This window comes from Rhinoderma darwinii, chromosome 3 (genome assembly GCF_050947455.1).
Source record: "Rhinoderma darwinii isolate aRhiDar2 chromosome 3, aRhiDar2.hap1, whole genome shotgun sequence".
Classification (NCBI taxonomy): domain Eukaryota; kingdom Metazoa; phylum Chordata; class Amphibia; order Anura; family Rhinodermatidae; genus Rhinoderma; species Rhinoderma darwinii.
Genome location: NC_134689.1, coordinates 92983245 through 93001346, shown reverse-complemented (window position 1 = coordinate 93001346; position 18102 = coordinate 92983245). Strand labels below are relative to the sequence as shown.

Sequence of the window (18102 nt, the reverse complement as noted above, 5' to 3'; positions counted from 1 at the left end):
TAACAAATGTTTGTATCGAAAACATCTGACTCATACAAACATTATGTTAAATGCTCAAACTGACAATTGAAGCAATCACCGAGGTAAGGACTAGCGAACAAAGCAGCACAATGAACCATAATACCATACAAATCAAAAGTTACAAAAAAATCTGATATAATGATAGACCCAACAGATGTTACGGCATCCCAAAACGTGTTACAGAGTTGATTGTTTGCCCATTTCTTAGAAATGAAGGCTATTCCATGCGAGAAATTGCCAAGAAACGGAAGATTTCCTGCAACGGTGTGTACTACTCCCTTCAGAGGACCGCACAAACAGGCCCTAACCAGAGTAGAAAGAGAAGTGGGAGGCCCCGCTGCACAACTGAGCAACAAGATAAGTACATTAGAGTCTCTCGTTTGAGAAATAGATGCCTCACAGGTCCTCAACTGGCAGCTTCATTAAATAGTACCCGCAAAACGCCAGTGTCAACGTCTACAGTGAAGAGGCGACTCCGGGATGCTGGCCTACAGGGCAGAGTGGCAAAGAAAAAGCCATATCTGAGACTGGCTAATAAAGGGAAAAGATTAATATGGGCAAAAGCACACAGACATTGGACAGAGGAAGATTGGAAAAAAGTGTTATGGACAGACGAATCGAAGTTTGAGGTGTTTGTATCACACAGAAGAACATTTGTGAGACGCAGAACAACTGAGAAGATGCTGGAAGAGTGCCTGACGCCATCTGTCAAGCATGGTGGAGGTAATGTGATGGTCTGGGGTTGCTTTGGTGCTGGTAAAGTGGGAGATTTGTACAAGGTAAAAAGGATTTTGAATAAGGAAGGCTATCACTCCATTTTGCAACGCCATGCCATACCCTGTGGACAGTGCTTGATTGGAGCCGATTTCATCCTACAACAGGACAATGACCCAAAGCACACCTCCAAATTATGCAAGAACTATTTAGGGAAGAAGCAGGCAGCTGGTATTCTATCTGTAATGGAGTGGCCAGTGCAGTAACCAGATCTCAACCCCATAGAGCTGTTGTGGGAGCAGCTTGACTTTATGGTACGCAAGAAGTGCCCATCAAGCCAATCCAACTTGTGGGAGGGGCTTCTGGAAGCATGGGGTGAAATTTCTCCCGATTACCTCAGCAAATTAACAGCTAGAATGCCAAAGGTCTGCAATGCTGTAATTGCTGCAAATGGAGCATTCTTTGACGAAAGCAAAGTTTGAAGGAGCAAATTATTATTTCAAATAAAAATCATTATTTCTAACCTTGTCAATGTCTTGACTATATTTTCTTGTCATTTTGCAACTCCTTTGATAAATATAAGTGTAAGTTTTCATGGAAAACACAAAATTGTCTGGGTGACCCCAAACTTTTGAACGATAGTGTATATATAAATGAAATGTTAACGGCAAACCCCTCCCTTTAACTCTCGTTAATAATATCATACTTGCAGACATACCATTAGATAACGCTATTGGTAATCGAAATATGCCATCAGGTCTTGTCTCTCTTCATTAGTATTTATCTTCTCAATAAACAGCCCCCATCTTTTCTGGAAAGCTTCTTAATCTTCCCCTTGTGCCCTTTCCACCTCCAATCTTACCAAGCATATTAGCATCCTTAGCAAAGATCCTATAAAGGGAGATTGATCAGAGAACCACCGCTTTAAAATACCCTTTTTAGCTGCCAACAACACCATATGCACTGTAAATTGGGATGGAGCACGCACTGGGACCGCCGCAAGATCCACATCAATTAAATCTATTCTTAGATTCCTTTCACCTCTAATACCTGTTGTCTGATCTAAAAGTGACAATACATCGTTCCAAAAGGGCATTTGTTGTGGGCAATTCCAAAAGCTGTTGTACAAAGTAGCACAGAGTAGTCCCGCATTTTGGACATAATCTTTTACAGCCTGGTATAAAAGAGAAGCAAGGTAAAAGCATATTAGGCTCTGTAAATAAAACTGAGCATCATCTTTCTCCAAGTCTCAGACATTATTATTATTTTTCACATCTTATTATGCTGTGCCATCAATCTATCAGATTTAGACAATGCCAAACTATCTATCTGTATAAAATAAAAATTGTGCTTGAAAGGTATATCAAAAACCCTCTAAACCTCAGAGAAAGTACCAGCCCTAACATTATCACCCTAGGTTCAGTCTTTAACCTAGCAATAGGCATTGCAATTGATTCTTGTTCGGTACGAGAGTGGTCATAGAGTGGTCCGTAGTGTATATTGATGGCAAACCTAGTACAATTGTGAGTGGTTAGCTCAGGGGTGCCCAACCAAGGGCAACATCGTCATGAAGTCTGTATATTCTCCTAATGTTTGCTTGAGCTTCCTCCCACACTTCAAAAACATACTAGTAGATTAAGTGGTTTCTTAGTGTGTGTTTGAGTTTGGGATATTTGATAGTGATCCCCACTGGTGACTGACGAGCATGGCACATTTCATTACATCACTGTGAAATATGTTGACGCTATATAAGCAATGAGAAATAAATATATGAATTACCAGGGATTCTTTATACAATGGTCACTGGTCTTCACACTTGGATAAAGTTATATAGTCCAGTTTAACTGCACACATGATTAGTCCTAAGAAGGTTTACAGGGGTCCCCATTGCTGTTGTCAATGCCATTGATACATCAAACTAAGATATTTGGAATAGAAGCTTAGTACGAAGTCGGGTCAAATTAACTTTAGAGAAATGGACAGATAAGTCCTGCTTAAAGGGAATGTGTTGCCAGAAAAACATGTTTTTTTTTTAAAAATTAAACATTTAGTGTGTGGGTGATTAAACATTGTTCAAATTTTTTTTATTTTTTTGCACGAGTCCATGTAATATTATAAATTATTTCTAATTTATAATACTACCCATTTTTGGTCACTAGATGCAGCTGTTCCCAAAATTGCAGCATTGCAACATTGGGTTAAAAGCCCTCACTCTAGTGAGCTCTCAGCATCCCCCCTCCTTTATCCTGGCTAGTGCCGGGATAAACGAGGGGTTTGAAAGGTTTAACCTCCTACACTGTGTGTCGCCATTTTTTGAGGTAACCCACAGTGTAGTAGGTTTACATACAGTAGTAAACACACACAAACACTAACATACATTGAAATCTCTTACCTGCTCCTGCCGCCGCGGCTCCCTCCGGCCCGTCCGCTCCCTTTGCTGCCGCTGTTCCATGTGCACAAGTCCGGAAGCCGCGACCGGAAGTAGTAATATTACTGTCCGGCCGCGACTTCCGGTCCACAGGAAAATGGCGCCGGACGGCGCCAATTTCGAATAGGACTGTGTGGGAGCGGCGCATGCGCAGTTCCCACACAGACGCCGTACACGGCAGTCAATGGGACGGGAGCCGTTCGCAGTCCCTATGGGACTGTGGCTGCCGTGTTCCATGTCTGTGTGTGTCGTTAATCGACACACACAGAAATGGAACAAAAAATGGCAGCCCCCATAGGGAAGAAAAAGTGTAAAAAATAAGAAACAGTAAAACACAAACACACAAATGAAAATAAACGTTTTTATTAAAGCACTAACATCTTTAACATATAAAAAAATTATTTGTGATGACACTGTTCCTTTAAAACAGTGCCAAAATGGGCTAAGTTATAGTTGAAATAAAGGAATATCAATTTGTATTTAATGCTTTCTTCAATTATAAAACCTAATAATATTTATTTTTAATTCACAGCCATTTGAACATCTATCTATCTATCTATCTATCTATCTATCTATCTATCTATCTATCTATCTATATCTATCAAAGAAGGAGGTTAATATATATATATATATATATATATATATATATATATATATATATATATATATATATATATATATATATATATATATGTATATACAGTGAAGGAAATAAGTATTTGATCCCTTGCTGATTTTGTAAGTTTGCCCACTGTCAAAGTCATGAACAGTCTAGAATTTTTAGGCTAGGTTAATTTTACCAGTGAGAGATAGATTATATTTAAAAAAAAACACAGAAAATCACATAGTCAAAATTATATATATTTATTTGCATTGTGCACAGAGAAATAAGTATTTGATCCCCTACCAACCATTAAGAGTTCAGCCTCCTCCAGACCAGTTACACGCTCCAAATCAACTTGGTGCCTGCATTAAAGACAGCTGTCTTAAATGGTCACCTGTATAAAAGACTCCTGTCCACAGACTCAATTAATCAGTCTAACTCTAACCTCTACAACATGGGCAAGACCAAAGAGCTTTCTAAGGATGTCAGGGACAAGATCATAGACCTGCACAAGGCTGGAATGGGCTACAAAACCATAAGTAAGATGCTGGGTGAGAAGGAGACAACTGTTGGTGCAATAGTAAGAAAATGGAAGACATACAAAATGACCGTCAATTGACATCGATCTGGGGCTCCATGCAAAATCTCATCTCGTGGGGTATCCTTGATCCTGAGGAAGGTGAGAGCTCAGCCGAAAACTACACAGGGGGTAACTTGTTAATGATCTCAAGGCAGCTGGGACCACAGTCACCAAGAAAACCATTGGTAACACATTACGCCGTAATGGATTAAAATCCTGCAGTGCCAGCAAGGTCCCCCTGCTCAAGAAGGCACATGTACAGACCCATCTGAAGTTTGCAAATGAACATCTGGATGATTCTGAGAGTGATTGGGAGAAGGTGCTGTGCTCAGATGAGACTAAAATTTAGCTCTTTGGCATTAACTCAACTCGTTGTGTTTGGAGGAAGAGAAATGCTGCCTATGACCCAAAGAACACCGTCCCCACTGTCAAGCATGGAGGTAGAAACATTATGTTTTGGGGGTGTTTCTCTGCTAAGGGCATAGGACTACTTCACCGCATCAATGGGAGAATGGATGGAGCCATGTACTGTCAAATCCTGAGTGACAACCTCCTTCCCTCCACCAGGACATTAAAAATGGCTGGGTCTTCCAGCACGACAATGACCCGAAACATACAAGCCAAGGCAACAAAAGGAGTGGCTCAAAAAGAAGCACATTAAGGTCATGGAGTGGCCTATCCAGTCTCCAGACCTTAATCCCATCGAAAACTTATGGAGGGAGCTGAAGATCCGAGTTGCCAAGCGACAGCCTCGAAATATTAATGATTTACAGATGATCTGCAAAGAGGAGTGGGCCAAAATTCCATCTAACATGTGTGCAAACCTCATCATCAACTACAAAAAACATCTGACTGCTGTGCTTGCCAACAAGGGTTTTGCCACCAAGTATTAAGTCTTGTTTGCCAAAGGGATCAAATACTTATTTCTCTGTGCACAATGCAAATAAATATATATAATTTTGACTATGTGATTTTCAGTTTTTTTTTAAATATAATCTATCTCTCACTGGTAAAATTAACCTAGCCTAAAAATTCTAGACTGTTCATGACTTTGACAGTGGGCAAACTTACAAAATCAGCAAGGGATCAAATACTTATTTCCTTCACTGTATATATATATATATATATATATATATATATATATATTAACCTCCTTCTTTGAGACAATATTATTAGTAGTTTTGACTCTTTAGTAAATGACACTTTATATGAGACATGCAGAGATGTATTATGCTTACAGAATAAATCTGGTTAAGTTGCTACGTACAGAGCACTTCTAGCTACATGACAATATTCTATAGGGAATGCAGCAGTTTTAAAACAACATTAGCGTTCCTGTAGTGGCTCAAGACAAGTGTTCATTGAAAGGTAAAGCAGAATGGTTTTACTTTGGGAAATAAGCTTATTTATATTCTAATTAGTATGTATAAATTGCTTTCTGATCACTCAATAAAGGAGAAGACGCTAAGTAGCATGGCGATTTCCATATTTATTTCATGGAGACTGATGTATATATAAAAAGGTAGAACAAATATAATTGGAAACACTCAAATCATACAAGCTATGACAAAAGGCAAATTCCAATAACATACCGATAAGTTCATTGGCTTACTATGACTTGTGTGTGTGTGTGTGTGTGTGTGTGTGTGTGTGTGTGTGTGTGTGTGTGTGTGTGTATGTGTGTGTTTGACAGAGGAAATTAGATTGTGAGCCCCATTTGGGTAAGAGGCTTGTGCATTTAGAACCCTTGTATTATGTTGCGGAACACGTTGGTGATATAGAAGTATAGGGAAATTCATATATAATAATTTATAAAGCACCAATTTTGTATACTGTGCTTGATTTCATTGTAGTTAAACACGTAAATTATTTTCAGAAAGTCAGATAGCATATGCATCATATATTATAAATACATTCTTTTGAAGACAATGACCATATGATACAAAGCTTTTGGATTGCTTTTCTTATTTGTGTTTAGTAAGTATTGAAAGGAAAACAATGAAAAATTTAGCACTGACATTTGTTAGCCTAAGCCCAGACTACATAGGGCACATTTATAATGGCTGGCTGGTAAATCCATACTGTTGTCACAAGTAACCCCCAGTGTAAAATTAAAAAAAATGGCTGACCTTCTGGTTGTTTATACTGTTTTTCACACAATGATATGGAAATATTTTAATTTATAATTCTGTTTATAAGGTTTTTTTTTTCAATGTCTGTAACCTTTGTATTTTTTAAGGGATGCAATTTCCATTTTAAAATTCCTTCTAAATATATACAAATTATATCTTAAAATATTTTCTGTCACTGATACCCTTGGAATGTTATAGGGGACTCGGATGTGCAACTTACTCTTCATGAATTATTTTTATGAGTATGTCTCATGTTTGAAATGTCATCTAGTAAATCTGCCCTTTGAGAGCAGCACTGCATCAGCACTAGCAAACAGGCAGATACCAGGACCCACTGAGCTTTTGGAGTTCATGGCAACCTGGGTAACCATGTTCCATGTGTGTCATGTACAGAGCGGGGTAGTGTCACGTACTCCCTTCCTGCGACTCCCTCGGTCTCCAGGATGTCAAGAGTTACTCGCTTGGGCGTTGCCTGGCTGGCAGACTGAGGCAGTCTGCAGCCAATAGGAGCTCAGGAGCGTCAGGCCAATCAAAGCCTGGCTGATGTTCCTGAGCTCCCGCCCTCTCCTTATTTAGTTCAGCCTGGGGTAGTACGCCTTTCCTGTAATTAGAGTTACCTAGCCTGGTGCTTTCCCTTGTTTCAGACTCCCCTGAGCGACTTGCATTTTGACTCCTTTGTGACCCCTGACCCCCACTGGACTCCTGACTTTTTTTTTGCCTTCTGACTTTTTGTTTTTCCGCACTCTCCCGGTTTTACCCTGCCTGCCTGACTACGCCTTTTTGCCTGGACTTGTCCGTGGTGCAATAGCCCTGCCTCTCCCTCCTTGTACTTCCCAGGTGACCCTTTGTTATTTCGTACTGTCTCTGTTTTATCCGTTTGTCAGTTTCACTTGTACTAGTATAGGGAACGCTGCCCAGTTCTGCGCTGTCATTTAGGCTGGGTCGTACAATTAGGTAGGGACAGAGGTTTGGGAAGAACAGGGACCTCACTGTTTACCGTGTATTTGTTTGTGACAGGTAGACCCTGGGGGACACTGTTACTCTGTCAACCAAGGGCCCATAAAAACCTGGAGCTGACCCTAATAGTTAGTGAGATGTCTCACGAGAACCAATTTGGAGTGAGATATCTTTTTCTCAGAGCCCCTGTGCCCATAATATTCTATGAGAAAATGTATAGATCACATAATCCAAAGGAGATTTTCTTAGATGTTTAGTCACTAGTGTTTGGCTGCTGTTCATACATGGACTCATTTTTTAGAAATATAATATCGTAAAAATGGTCTTTACACATGAACCCCATTGTATTTTGTAAAGTAAAGCAAGCACCACATTAAGCATATGCATTATTGTATGACATAAATATATAATATAGTTTAAACAAATTCATAAAAAACCCATTTAAGCCTATTTAAGCCCATTAAGCCCTTTTATTAGCATCTACCAAAAATCAATGATTGGTTTTAGGTCAAGGATTGTTGATGATTTTATACAACAGACGTATCACAAAAAGTATCACAAAAAAAAAGATTGTAAATCTCTGAGAAGAATGTCTTGGTCTGCAATTTTTCAACTTTCAATGTAAGTTTTAGTCAGACAGTAAAAGTGTAATTTGGGCAACTCCTTACCACGATTCATTCAAGAAAATAAGAAAAATAACAAACCAGGCTTCTATTTGGCTTGTAATTTCTAGAATACTAAAATACTGTACCAGTGATAAAGCTGTGTACTTTGGAGTAAAGAAGTGTGTCCACCAGGGCCCATATTTCCATGTCTTTGCTGACTGGGGGAGCATTAGACATGAAGTTGGACAAGTGGTGCTTCTGCAGAGTCTGCCTACTGTAGCTTTAATTTAAATGACAGCACCCGGTGTATTTCTTAGATTGAGATAATCATATAATTATTACATCCTTCCATGATGAGAGCCCCCCCAATGGATAACTTTGGAAAATTATCCAGCCTAAAAATCAATCGGGCAAAATCTGACAATCTCCCCTTAGACTTCCTTCCCAAAACTTTTTCGCAAGCAGCCCTACCACTTCACTGATACAGAATATATGTAAGTAGACATATCCCTGTCTACCTTACTATTAACTCCTGAAGGATGCGGTCTATTGTGAACCAAAGGACACAGCAATATTTATTTTTTGTTTTTTCATCTCTGCTTTTCAAAAGCTATATATTTTTTTTTTTACTTATGTTAAAGTAGCCATATAAAAGGCTTGTTTTCTTTCCCGAAACAAGATGTCTTTTTTTAATGGCACCATATTTGTGAGCATATAATATATTGTTTAACTTTTAAATATTTTTTAGGAGGGGGCAGGAAAATAACAGCAAGAAAAAGTTGGTTTTCTTTTTTTTTTGTAGAGTCCATCATGCGGGATAAATAACATGATAATTTTATTTTGTGGTTTGCTATGATTATCTTGATTCCAAATGTTTATAGTTTTAATGTTTAATGTTTTTTTTAACCATTAACCCCTTTCTGCTGCTGCCAGTTTTGACCTTCTTGACAGAGCCTAATTTTTCAAATCTGACATGTGCCAATTTATGTGGTAATACCTTTGGAATGCTTTCATCTATTCAAGCGATTCTGAGATTGTTTTCTCATGACACACTGGACTTTATGGTAGTGGTATAATTTGGTCGATACATTCAGTATTTAATTGAGAAAAACACCAGAATGTAGCGAAAAATTGCAAAAATTATCATTTTTCACAATTTAAATGTATTTGGTTGTAAGACAGAATACCACACAAAATAGTTATTAATAAACATTTACAATATTTAATCTACTTTAGATTGGCATCATTTTTTTAACATCCTTTTATTGTTCTAGGACGTTAAAGGGCTTATAACTTTAGCAGAAACTACACACATTTTCAAGAAAATTTCAAAAGGTTATTTTTTCAGGGACCATTTCAGTTCTGAAGTGGCTTTGAGGGGCCCATACTTTACAAACACCCATAACTCACCCCATTTTAAAAACTGCACCCCTCAAAGTATTCAAAACAACATTTAGAATTTTTCTTAACCCTTTAGGCCTTTCACAGGAATTAAAGCAAAGTAGAGGTGAAATTTACAAATGTCATTTTTTTTTGCAGAAATTCATTTTTAATAAAAACTATTTTGTAACACAGAAGCTTTACAAGCAAAGAAATACAAGCAAAAATGTATTACCCATAGAAATATCCCACGTGTGGCCCCAGTGTGCTAATGGACTGAAATACCGGCCTTAGAAGCAAAAGAGAACCTAATGGATTTGGGGGGCTTCTTTTTATTACATTATATTTTAGGCACCATGTCATAAAGGAAACACTCCAAAAAATACCCCATTTTGGAAACTACAAATAAAACGTAGAATCTTTTAATTTCCACAAGGCCTAAGGAGAAAAAGCACCCTTACATTTTTTAAAAATTTCTCCTGAGTCCAGCCATACCCCATATGTGGTCATTAATGGCTGTTTGGACACAGGGCAGAGCTCAGAAGGGAAGGATCACCATTTGGCTTTTGGAGCTTACATTTTGCTGGAATGGTTTGTGGGGGCCATGGGGCAATTGCAAAGCTCCTGAGGGGACAAAACAGTGAAAACCCCCACTAGTGACCGCATTTGGGAGACTACACCCCTTAAGGAAAATATCTAGGGGTATAATGAGCATTTTAACCCCACAAGTTTTTTGCAGAAATTGTTGGAAGTAGGCCGTGAAGATAAAAATATTAATTTTTCCAATGAAATGTAGGTTTAACTATATTTATTTTATTTCCACAAGAACTAAAGGAGAAAAAGCAACCCAACATTTGTAAAAAATGTTTTCCTGAGTACGGCAATACCCCATATTTGGTCATAAACTGCTGTTTGGACACACGGTAGTGCTCAGAAGGGAAGGAGCTCCATTTTGCTTTTGGAATGGTTTCTGGGCGCCATGTCGCATTTGCTGGGCCCCTGTAGTACTAGTACAGTGGAAACACCCCAAAAGTGACTCCATTCAGGGCCAGCCTTAGGGGTGTGCGACCCATGCGATAACACAGGGCACATCACTCCAGCAGATGGAATGGGGCGGTGCGCTGGCTCCCTTCCTCTGCTTGTTTCAGCAGGGCCTGGCGACTCAGTGGCTGCCTTTCCGCCCAGGTGCTTCTTCTCTCATTGGCGTAGCTACCGCTGTAGCAGCCATAGCGGACGGTTGCTAGCGGCGACATCGGGCATGAAGGCGCCCATGCCGTAAGTCGGAACGGGCCCCCCCATGGCCGGCTACGCCGCTAGCAGCTGCTGCTGCTGCTACAGCGGTAGCGACGCCACATTCAATAGTGTCTGCATCCTTAGGACACAGATACTACTGAACACTATATAAGAACAAGGGGGCTGTGTGGCACCACCTACAATGGGGCTGTGCACCACGCAAGAATCCTGTCATGGAGCAGCTCAAACAGGGCCTAGGTGAGTACAATTTTTTTTATGTTTGGGGGCACTGTCTACAAGGGGATGGTGGGGGGCTGTATGGCATGATCTACAAGGGGGAGGTGAGGGGATGTATGGCACTGTCTACAAGGAGGAAGTGGGGGATAATGGCACTGTCTACAGGGAGGCTGTATGACACAATCTACAGGGGGGCACTATCTACAAGGGTGTCTGTGTATGGCAATATGTCTGTGTGTGCCACTTAGGGGGCATAATACTGTGTGGGCACAATTAGAGGACAAAATACTGTGTCCTTGAAGGGGTTATAATATATTATATTATCAAATATTATTATTATACTGTGTGAGGGCACTATATAGGACATTATACTGTGGGGGCACTATATAGGGTATTATACTGTGGGGGGCATTATACTTTTTATGGGGCATTTTTTTTATGGTGAAGGCGGGGTGCTGAAAGATAATTTCCCATGGGGCGCCATCTATCCTAAGGCCGGCCCTGACTCCATTTAGTAAACTACACCACTTCAGGAATTATCTAGGGCTATAAGTGAGAATTCTGAATTCAAAGGTTTTATGCTAAATTAATTAGAATTAAGCTGTGAACATTTTTTTCCAATAAGATGTAGTTTTAGATCAGCATTTTTAATTTTCACAAGAAATAAAGAAGAGAAAGCACCCCAACAGTGCAAAGCAATGTCTCCCGAGTATGGTAATACCCCACATGTGGTCATAAACTGCTGTTTGACATATGGGAGGGTTCAGAAGAAAAGGAGTGGTATTTGACTTTTGGTGCGTAGATTTTGCTGGAATGATTTGTGGAAGTCATGTTACAAAACCCCTGATGTACGAAAAAAAAAAAAGTGACCGCATTTTAGAAACGACATCCCTAAATACATTTATCAAGGGGTGTAGTGAACATTAAGAACCCACAGGTTTTTTTCAGAAATTAATTTGCAAAGGATGATGCAAAGTGAAAATTTAAATTTTTCCACTGGTATGTCATTTCACCACTCAATATCTTGTGCCCAGCCTGTGCCACTGAAGAATCTTGCCCCATAAATTGTTAAGTGTTTTTTTCCCGGGTCTGACAATGCCATACATGTGGGCATAAACTGCTGTTTGGGCGCACTGTAGGGCTTAGAAGAAACAGAGCGCCATTTGCAGCATGGATTTTGCTTGGTAGTAGTTCTATTTGTATTTCAGATCATAATGTGAGGGCATATGTAATCTATGCGAAGTACATCAGGGCATAATAAGAGGGAATAATAATGGGGTAAATAATACAATTATCCAAAGATGTGTGGTACGTTGTGAAGCAATCTATTATGCACAGGCCAGTGTCGCACTGATAAATGGTGTCCTTTCTTATCCCCCTTTTGTAACACTGCACCTTTGACAGACTTTTTCTCCTTTGTAGTTTGGGAAATTTTGCTGGGAAAGTTTTGCCCTGGTATAATACGAGCGCCCTAGCTTCTAACCAAGGTGCTATGTCCCTTCTCTTCCTAGTTCCTAAGTGCTAGGGCCCTGAAACTGAAGTAAAGTTCCCCTCCAGCCTGTACATTGGGATATTTTTTGATCACCGCATTACTAGTGCCATAACTTTTTTATTTTTTTGGTTGATGGAGCTGTGTGAGGGTTTATTTTTTTGGGAGACAAGCTGTAGATTTCATTGGTACCATTTTGGGACACATATGACTTTTTGATCACTTTTTATTTAATTTTTTGGAAGAGGAAATGACTAAAAACAAGCAATTCTGGAATTGCGTTTTATTGTTTTTGTTTTCGTCATTCACCGTGCGCCATGAATTACATGTTAACTTTATTTTGCAGGTCGATACGATTACAAAGAAACCAATTTTTTTTTTTGTTTTTTTCATGTATTGCAGATTTTGCACAATAAAATAAATGAAAAATAAATAAAAAATCATTTGTTTTCTGTGTTGCCATATCCAAAGACCCATAACTTTTTTATTTTTTGCGTGGACAAAGCTGTGCAGTGATTTTTCTTTGTGGGAAGGGCTGTCGTTTTTATTGGTACTATTTTGGGATAAATGTGACTTTTTGATCATTTTTTATTCCATTTCTAGGGTGGAGATGGCACCTAAAAACAGTGATTCTGACATTGTTTTTTTTTTTTTTTTACTGCGTTCATCGTGCGGGATAAATTACACAATAGTTTTATAGTTTGGGTCGTTATGGAAGCAGCGATACCAATTATGTATGTATATATTTATTTATTTTTTGTGTTTTTTACAATAATAAAGGACTTATGGGAAAAAAGGCAATTTTGGGTTTATTAACTTGAAACTTTTATTTTTTTATTTTTTTACAACATTTTTATTAACTTTCTTTACCTTTTTTTTGTCCCACCAGGGGACCTGAAGGCTTGAAGCCCTGGTCACTATTCTAATACTCTGCACTACATACGTAGTATAGTGTATTAGAGTTGTCAGTCATACACTGACAGCCGGAGGCAGGTCCTCATAGGCTTTCGTACAAGGCAGACACAGAGGCCATTGTGAGGCCTCAGGTTGCCATACCAACCATCGGCACCCCAGCAATTGCATGGCTGGGATGCCAGTCGCTAAAACCCTTCAGATGCTGAGATCTCTATAGAGCGCAGCATCTGAGGGGCTAATCGACCAGTTGAGGGAATAGCTCCAGGCTTGGCCATTACAGCAGGGTGTCAGCTGTAAAATATAGCTGACACCGGGCGGTGGTGGTGCTGATTCAGCTTCTGAGCCGGCACTATCACTGCGACGTAACTTCACTGTGCTTTTTTTTTTTTTTGTTTTAGAAAATGAAAATGTTTGGATTCAAATGCTGCATTCAAAGATTCTTAACATTTGTATTTTTCCATCAAAGGAGCTTTATGAGTGCTTGTTTTCTGCGGGTGTAGTTTTTATTGATACCACATTTTAGTACATACTATTTTTTTATCACTTTTTATTCAGTTTTTTGGAGGCAGGATGTTCAAAAAAACAGCAATCTTGGCATTGTTTTTTAGTCTTTATTTTTAAAGTGTTCACCATGTGGGATAAATATTGTGTTTATAGTTTTGTATGGTGGTTACGAATTAGTGATTCTAAATATGTATATTTTTTACATTTTTCAAAATAAAGAGCTTTGTACAGGGAGGGGGAGGCAACCTCTGGGCCTAATAGACTTCTGTGCATATCAGACCTGGAGGCCATTGTTAGGTCACTGGCTGCCATAAAAACCCATTGGCACCTCACGATAGCATTTGTGGTGCACTGATGGGGTGAAGGAGGAAGCCTTTGACTAACCACTTAGATGCCACGGTCAGCATTGACCGCGGAATATAAGGGGTTAAAGGGCCGGGATCAGAAATAATAGCCATTAGAACAGGGTGTCTGCTGTATATTACAGCCAACAACCACAAGTGATGTCACCGACACAGCACTTGAGCCCGCGCCATCACATTATCGGGCGGGAAGGGAGTTTATAGCATGTTCTCTTCTCCCTTTATGGCTGGTTGGTCACGTTGGTCACGTTGGACTTCTCAAAATGATAGTGCTCTCTAAGATATATTGTCCACCATTCCACTATGTATCTGGCTTTGGAGGTTTTCAAGTATCTACACACGATTCTTTCCTCTTGCTTTTGGCAGTCAGGTAGAGATAATCCCTATAAAATCATGGGATTATGGAATGGTGGCTTGCCTGACCTTCAACTATATTATGTGGCAGTAGTTTTGTCATGAACCTTAAGGCCCAGTTCACCCAGAGTTTTTTAGCGCTGATTTTGACATGGAATCAGCGCCAAAAAACATCCAAAATCGCCCCTCATTGATTTCAATGGGAGGCATAGGCATTTTTTTTTCCGGACGGCTTTTAGCGGCTCGCGGGGTATTAAAAAAAACTGCATTTCCTTTTTTGTCGTGGCTCCGCCTCTGACCTCCCATTGAAGTCAATGAAAGGCAGAAAAAAACCTGTGGCCCTAATTTCCGAGCGTTTTTCACAGCTTTTTTGCTCGCGGTCCTTGCATTAGCTTCAATGGCCATAGGCGAAAAACGCCACAAAAAAGCGTAGATTCCCGAAGGAATTTTGTGGCAGACTTGCCTAAATACCCGGCACCTAATTTATTCATTTAAGAATCACTATACACTATACTCCTGCCTCCTTACACAGAGGAGGTTAAATATTGTAGCCCGCAGTAAGAGCAACTGGAAACAATATTTAGGTACATGAGATCAGGAGGATTTGGAGAATAAGTGTACCCAAAAAAGTCTCCCCTTGCTATACATAATTTATAGGTCCTATTTGACCACAAAAAAGCCTGCTTAGATCTCATAAAGATATAGAGATTTTTGTCCCAAGTGTGGTCAAACCTCAGGTACACATTCTATCACTTACTCTTGAGTCGCCCCAAGAATCAGGAATTCTGGGTCCAGGTCATTAGGTTTTTGTAAGACCTCATGGGAACTCCTGTAACCCTGGACCCCAGATGTTGCCTCCTAGGTCTCTTTAATATGCCACATCTCTCTACCTTCACCTCTATCTTCTTACATGAAATGCTTTTCCAAGACAGTAAATTGACTGCTTGTTACTGGATGAATGATCAGATGTCAACCCTTACCCAGTGGCTAGTCTGTTCAAAAACTTCTCTACCGTATAAGAAACTAATTTACCTACATAGAGTCATTCCTGACAAATACTTCCGATTGTGGGATACTTGGTTGAATTCTCCCAGAACTGCAGTCAGCATGCCTTTAATACCATACTTATCCCAATGTGTCTCGCATGTGGAAGTCTACGCTTTGTGACCCTGGGCTGCATTTGAATGTTCACATCCATATTAACTACACAAGTGCTTTTTGTTTTCTTCTTTTTTGACCTGTGCTACAAGATTTAATTAGCATTTTTACATACAGAATGTCTAACTGATATTGTTGTGTAACATGCCTTATAACTTTGCTTTCCATTCTACCTATTTGGACGTTGACCTAGTTCTTTGTCACCTTCAACCTTTTTTATATTTGGTAAATTACGTTTAATGTGTCGAGTTTATATATTTTCCTTCTGTTATTTTTCTATTGATCATTAGGATATGCTATCACGTTCTGAATGGTGGGGGTCCTAACTTGGGAATCCCTACAATCCGGAAAATAAAAGGGCCTCTTTACTGTTTTTGTTTTTTTTGCTAATTTGTGTTTCTGGCCACCTGTTGTGCAGAAAATGTCAGCCCAGAGCTATTTAATTGAAACAAGTGCTGCAACCTCTGCATTCTTAGGATAGGTGGTGGTCTTAAAGGTGGGACCCCTACTGATCCAAAAGTGATGGAACATCCAAGCAATATGCCATCACTTTAAAAGATGGGAATGAACCTTTAAAAAATAAAAACAATATAAGAAATAAAGTAACATAAAATGCAAGGGTGTGTGATCTGGAAGGAAAGAAAATGAAAAGCTAGTCATAATGGGCAGGTGTTACTACCTGATCTGATATTTAGGCTAGGATAATACCCCCTGTCTCGCATTGCAATCAAAATTCTGAGAAATATATAAAGGATTCTTCTATATGTACCTAGGAGATCAATCATGTCCTCCCTCCTTCTCACAAAGGGACATTGCTGCAACTTCTTCATTCTTGGCTGATGTAGCCCCCACCAGTGTTATCTTCTCACATGCCTTAATGAAATATCAGAACATAAATAGAGGTGAACTCTTACTTTAATCCCACCCTTGTTCTGTATTTTACTGTACTTTTTCCCCTTAATGTTTTATATGCATGTTTATATGGGCATTAAACTTAAATTAAACAGTACAGTAGGTCAAAGTTAGATGTTAACATTTAAGGCATGTCGTTAGGATATGCCATAAATGTAAGATTGGTGGAGGTTGAAATGCTGAGACCAACATCAATCACGAAAACATAGAGACTGTGGTGCTCTTCAAAGTAGAGTCCTCCATTGGCTTCCACCAGCAACGATCTAGGGAGATCATGAGACTATAATGATATGAGCTGGTGAGAAAAAAGAAGCTTGGCTAGCTGGAGCCAAAGAGGCAAGCCGTTTTGATTATCAAAGGGTTCCAATTGGTCAGACTAGGACCAATCATACATTTATGCACATCTCATAACTATGCCATAAATGTCCTTCAAACATTCCTAGTTTGCTCAAAACAGTGGATATTAATGGTGTATTCACTACTATCCATATTAAATACCGCTTCTCATAATTTGTATTTCATCTTAGCAGGTAAGGACTAGCTTCTGATTGTTTATTGCAGTATGCAATCTGAAAAGGAAAATATCAAAATATTCAAGATGTCACAAAAAGTTTCCCTTTTCTACTTGACTCAATATGACGCCCTTGGTAAGTCCAGTAGTATCTGCAGGTACCTTCTAACACCCCAGCTCACATATTTTTACAGTTAATGTAACTTATGGCAAAAACTCCTATTGCTACCAAGAGCTCCAGGCAAGTATAACTTACGGGTGGAGAATGAAGACTAATTCTACCCGAAGCTACGCTTTCAATTATTTGGTAATTTCCATTTAATATATTTTATTAGATGAGCAACTTCTTTTTTCTGATAGATGGAAATTCTTACAGCAAACCTGTCTCTGGTACTTGAGGACTAGTTTAGTAAATTATATCTCTGTCTGGTGCAGAAAACACTGTGTCCTGCTTGGAAAGCCCCCCAAAAAATATACTTGAGGCAATTACAAATCATTTTTGTTTATTCATCAAATATGCTTGATTTGAGAAAGCTAAATAGATTCTCTTTCGTCTCGTTTTCATGATCCTTGCACAGGTGACTTTACTGGCACAATGTAACACCTGCCCGACAACATCCTATGATAAAACCACATTAAGGGGTTGATGTTTGAAAACGTCACTGTACCATAACGATTATCCTGTTTGCTCTACTAAACTATTGTTAGTGTCACAATCCATTAAACACAATTGAACAAACACTACAGTCACTTTTACACGTCTGTTTAATGGAATAAAATAGATAGGTTTCACAGCTGTAAATGGAGGTTTGAATTTTTTTGGCTCAGAGTGTGACTAAAATTATTCAGCCTCTGGTAAAGAAAAACAGGTCACAAAGTCCTTTAACATCAAAATCTCTAAATTGGGCATCCAAAAATGGATATTTTTTTATTTTATTTATAAGGCTTCCTTAATCCTCACTATTTAGATATTTGACTGCATTAAGATGCAAGTCCATAGAGTGCA

General features: G+C 39.1%; 1 protein-coding gene across 2 annotated transcripts in view; it reads right to left on the bottom strand.

Annotated features, from left to right (window-relative positions):
- Positions 1–18102, bottom strand: part of HRH2 (histamine receptor H2) — a 102126-nt gene that overhangs the window by 83530 nt on the left and 494 nt on the right. The gene's annotated exons all lie outside the window — the stretch shown is intronic.